This window comes from Bubalus kerabau, chromosome 1, assembly GCF_029407905.1.
Source record: "Bubalus kerabau isolate K-KA32 ecotype Philippines breed swamp buffalo chromosome 1, PCC_UOA_SB_1v2, whole genome shotgun sequence".
Lineage (NCBI taxonomy): Eukaryota > Metazoa > Chordata > Mammalia > Artiodactyla > Bovidae > Bubalus > Bubalus kerabau.
Genome location: NC_073624.1, coordinates 104,390,056 through 104,396,055, shown reverse-complemented (window position 1 = coordinate 104,396,055; position 6,000 = coordinate 104,390,056).

The following is a 6,000-nucleotide window of genomic DNA, read 5'->3' as shown; positions in this document are numbered from 1 at the left end:
AAACTCAGTCTCAAACCTGATCCCTTTCCTTGAAGTCTTTAAAGACTCTCTTATAAGTAACTGCCTTGTAATCATTTTCTTCCTGCAAATAACTGAGAAGACAAACTATATAATTAAAGATAATGAGGTGGAAAATCTATTGCCCTGACTTCGAATAGACAAAAGAAGTTTTCTCTATGCTCAGAAGAAATTTTCAGGCTATAAATCTGGATATTAATTGAAGGTGTCAAAATAAATATGGATGAATCAAACTATTGAAAGTTGTTAAAATAGGACAAAAAGTGCTTGTGTTTGCATGCAATATTATTAATTTAGGTAGCATTTCATGCATGTACGGAGCTCCTCTCTCTTCCTCTCACTGAAATTTTCAGTATAATTTATTTGAAAAAAATTATTTTAGCATTTTAACCCTGTCTGTTGCCATGCTCAAGCTAGATTTTTTTTTTTAAGGTTTTGAGGGTGTCCCCCTCGTGGCTCAGTGGTAAAGAATCTGTGTACTAATGCAGGAGACACAGGTTTGATCCCTCGTCCTGAAAGATCCTATGCCACGAAGCAGCTAAGCTTGTGTGCCCCAGCTGTTAGCATTGAGCCAGCATTCTAGAGTCCAGGAACTGCCACTGCTGAGGCCACACACCACAACTACTGAAGCCTGGGCACCCTGGACTTCAGGGTGAAGCCCCGAAACAAGGCTTCACCCTTGAAGCCTGAAATACGAGAAGCCACCGCAATGAGAAGCCTGCACTAGAGACGAGCGCAGCTACAGAGTAGACCGGACTCACTTCACCTAGAGAGCAGCCCACGCAGCGACAAAGACCGAGCCCGGCCAAAGAATAATTAATTAATTTAACTTGATTGAAAATGAAAAAGAGAAACCTGTTTTTTAAAAAGGGTTTTGCATAAGAGAATTATTTTAGTAACTCCATGATGGTATAGATAGATGTCAGGCATAGACACTACAGTTCTATTCCCTGGATTAAAGGGAATTTAACGGGTTTGGATAATGATAAAAAGTGGTTTTATATTTATAGTTTTCCTTTTGGTGTTCAAGTTTTAGAGTTAAAACTTCAGCATAGTTGATTTTAATGAAGGACCAGCAGGTGTATTGTTCCAGGGTTTCTTTGCTAGATTTGACACCCATAGGGACCTCAAGCAAACGAACATGATACTACACATGTCATTCCTGGTCAAGGATTCTTGTGACAGTTTGCTTGTAGTTATGAAGATATCCTTAGGCTAAAGGCCCAAAGAAGATCACAGAGAGGAAGAGAATACAGTCAATGGGAAAGCCAGGCGAAGTGTCAGTTTATAACATCAGCACTTCATAGCACTCAAAAGTTTATCTCAACTATGAATTTTATTGTGTTTTTTCTTTTGGCATAGATCAGCTAGCACTATAGAGATATCTTTACAATGTGGTTGGCATGTAGAATAGGATAGGAAAAGGTGGCTTCAAAGATGAAACTTTAGATTCCAATCCTTCTTTATGTTTCTTGTTGCTAGTGCCTCTTCAAATTGCTCACCTGTACTGTATACTACATAATATACTCATACTATATAGCATGTATATACTGTATATACCATATATATCCTCTATAAAACAATGAGAATAATGGTACTGTAAAATGTAAAACTCTTCAGGAGTACAAAATATTATGATGGGTAGCCAAATTTAATAACTACCATAGAGCACTGTGTTTGAGTGAGGTATTCAGTTAAGCATTTGATATTATTTAAAAAAAAAAAAAAACTTATCAAGAAGGCATTAGTTATCCTCACTTTATAAAGGAGGAAACCAAGGCAACTTTCTCTAGGTCCCACAGCTAATAAATGGCAGAGCCCAAATTGAATGCAGGATACCCAGGTACAGTCCTTGGGTTGGGACGATCCCTGGAGAAGAGAATGGCTACCCACTCCAGTATTCTTGCCTGAAGAATTCCATGGACAGTGGAGCCTGGTGGGATACACTCCATGGGGTTGCAAAGAGTGAGTGACTTTCACTTTTTTTTTTTTACTTACTTGGATCTGAAGTTTTTCCTTCTACGTGTTAATCAGTGTGGTATCGTTTACTAATAATGGAACTCCTAGTAGCATGTTATCCCAAATTTCACTTTCAGGTCAACTAGAACACTTTTTAGGTTCTAATTTTTTGTCACTTTAGTCTGTCATATTTACTCTTCAGTCTCTACTGAAATTTTAATTCAAAGTCATTTGATATGAGCAAATTTTTACCGAGTCTGAGAAAAAGAGTGAGAAGGAAATTTCTTCTTAAAGATTACAGATGCATTCATGTTTGCCCTCTCTGTTTCCAAAACTACTGTAAAGGAATCACAATGTGTGAATTAGAAGGGGGAAAAGGAATGGGAGATAATGGAACATAAAATATTATACATCAACAAATTTTTGAAGATGGAAATCTGATGGATGAATTGGTAACTGATTTAATCAAAGAAGGAAACACAAATCTTTTTTTTTTTTAAGAGAGATGTCACATGACACAAGAGAGGTGTCATAGCACCATAAAGATTCAGGAATCACAGACATTAATTACCCAGGAAAATAGAAAGGTTGAAAGTCTCTTCAAGAGGTAGTTAGGCATCTTGATTCCATTCTTACCTTTTGCTAGTGTCTACTTTCCCACTTCCCTGGTGGCTCAGATGGTAAAGCGTCTGTCTATAAGTGGGAGACCTGGGTTTGATCCCTGGGTCAGGAAGATTCCCTGGAGAAGGAAATGACAACCCACTCCAGTACTCTTGCCTAGAAAATCCCATGGACGGAGGAACCTGGTGCAGGCTACTGCCCATGGAGTCGCAGAGTCAGACCGACTGAGCGACTTCACTTTCACTTTCACTTTCCTGCATCCTGGTATTTAAAAAGAAATTTGTTTTCTGGAAAAATTGAATCCAACTGGAACTATACTTAGAGACATATACTAAAGACTTGATGATTAATTGAAAGCATACAGAGTGAACTATGAGATCCCAACCCACTTCCTATATTTAATACTGACAGCTAAACCTATGCCGTTTATCATATGCATTCCTTAGTCAAAGATTGGAGGAGTACTTTCTGAGGAAACAAGCCAGTCTAAAAGTGCCACAGATTCTACAGTTTGAGGATCCTAAAACAAGCATCTACAATTACCACATGGCCACCATAATCCCCCAATCAACGCATCTCACCCCTGTCAGCATTTTAGGGCTTCATTCCTAAATATAAATAAACAACCAAGAAGGATGAAGAGGAGATTTTCTATGACCCTTCAGAGCATGTATATTATGTTATATTATATTTATGTATTTCAAAGTGCTCTTATACATAGCTTTACTTTACCAAAGTCTCGGAGAATTGCTTCCTTGTACCTTCTTCCACCAGCCACCAACCACTGTCAAATCTACTTTTCATGCCTTGGTGAGTATAATAAATGTTTATTATACTACATTTTGCATTTATTCAATTTCAAGTTATTATATTTAGTTATATAAACATTTTTATATTTTTATATGCTGCTACTGCTAAGTCGCTTCAGTCGTGTCTGACTCTGTGTGACCCCATAGACGGCAGCCCACTAGGCTCCTCTGTCCCTGGAATTCTCCAGGCAAGAATACTGGAGTGGGTTGCCATTTCCTACTGCAATGTATGAAAATGAAAAGTGAAAGCGGAGTCGCTCAGTCGTGCCCGACTCTTAGCGACCCCATGGACTGCAGCCTACCAGCCTCCTCTGTCCGTGGGATTTTCCAGGCAAGAGTATAGGAGTGGGTTGCCATTGCCTTCTCCGATATCTTTATATACACATTTTTATATAAACATTTGATATTGTCACCCTGCTTATTTAACTTATAGGCAGAGTACATCATGAGAAATGCTGGGCTGGATGAATACAAGCTGGAATCAAGACTTCCAGGAGAAATACCAATAACCTCAGATATGCAGATGACACCACCTTCATGGCAGAAAGTGAAGAAGAACTAAAGAGCCTCTTGATGAAAGTGAAAGAGGAGAGTGAAAAAGTTGGCTTAAAGCTCAATATTCAGAAAACTAAGATCGTAGCTGCTGCTGCTGCTAAGTCGCTTCAGTCGTGTCTGACTCTGTGCGACACCATAGACAGCAGCCCACCAGGCTCCCCCGTCCCTGGGATTCTCCAGGCAAGAACACTGGAGTGGGTTTCCATTTCCTTCTCCAGTGCATGAAAGTGAAAAGTGAAAGTGAAGTTGGTCAGTCGTGTCCGACTCTTAGCGACCCCATGGACCACAGGCTACCAGGCTCCTCCATCCATGGGATTTTCCAGGCAAAAGTACTGGAGTGGGTTGTCATTGCCTTCTCCGAAGATCATGGCATCCAGTCCCATTACTTCATGGCAAATAGACGGGGAAACAGTGGAAACAGTGGCAGACTTTATTTTGGGGAGCTCCAAAATCACTGCAGATGGTGATTGCAGCCACGAAATTAAAAGACACATACTCCTTGGAAGGAAAGTTATGAACAACCTAGACAACATATTAAAAAGCAGAGACATTACTTTGCCAACAAACATCTGTCTAGTCAAAGCTATGGTTTTTCCAGTAGTCATGTATGGATGTGAGGGTTGGACTATAAAGAAAGCTAAGTGCCGAAGAATTGATGCTTTTGAACTGTGGTGCTGGAGAAGACTTTTGAGAGTCCTTGGACTGCAAGGAGATCCAACCAGTCCCTCCTAAAGGAGATCGGTACTGAGTGTTCATTGGAAGGACTGATGTTGAGGCTGAAACTCCAATTCTTTGGCCACCTGATGTGAAGAACTGACTCATTGGAAAAGACCCTGATGCTGAGAAAGATTGAAGGTGGGAGGAGAAGGGGATGACAGAGGATGAGATGGTTGGATGGCATCACCGACTCAATGGACATGAGCTTGGGTAAACTCTGGGAGTTGGTGATAGACAGGGAGGCCTGGCGTGCTGCAGTCCATGGGTTCGCAGAATCAAACACGACTGAGCAACTGAACTGAACTGAACTGAAACATTTTTATTGCTCAATTGATATATTTTTCTAGCTGTGAAAATAATATGTTTATTTTTTATTGGGAAAGAATGAATCATTGCTTTCCCCATTAAATTAATGGGAGACTAGTTTTTCATTTAATAACTGTTTACTTAGCAACAGGGTTTTCAGAAATAAACAAAAACTGTTAATTGATGGATAAGTATATAATAAAGACATTTTCAGTTGCTCAATTTCTCAGAAGCTTTTCCTCCCAAACATGCCTCTTCAGGAAACTACTAGGCTCCAGAGAATTTTGAGGATGAAAACAAAGAAATATGGGATTTGGGAAACAAGTATTCTAACCAAGGAAAAGTATAAGGATTTCCCAAGATTGTGTTGAAAAGGAAGACTTAGAATAACTGTGGGGCATGCCTGGCTACCTTTGGTCTCAGAGAAGTCTCCAATTCTGGTCTGTAACTAATGTATTATAACTTGTAAACTGGCACCTCTTGTCTTGGCCAGAATTTGAATGGCATTGCCTAGCTGACTTCATCTCCTTCTGGCTACAGAATCAAGAGGTGCTTCCACGTCCTCTCTCTTTCAACCCTAAGCCTCTGCCAGGAATCACTGTGCTCCTTCCAGCTGGCTCTGTGGCAAGCCCTCTGTCAATGCTCACTCATGTCACTCAAGGTGGAAAGGTTTGAGAAAGTTGATTCCTAAGACCCCTATCTCACCTATCTCATAGAACATCAAGTAAGTATGGCCCAGCCCCAGAGTAGTACAAGAGGATTGGGCTAAGTCGCTTCATGTCTGACACTTTGCAACCCTCTGAACTGCAGCTTTCAGGTTTCTCTATGGGATTCTCCAGGCAAGAATACTGGAATGGGTTGCCATGCCCTCCTCCAGAGGATTTTCCCCACCCAGGGATCAAATTTGCATCTCCTGAGTCTCCTGCATTGCAGGCAGATTCTTTACCACTGAGCCATCAAGAGAAGCCCATAAAAGTGTTAGTTGCTCAGTCATATCTGACTCTTTGCAACCCCA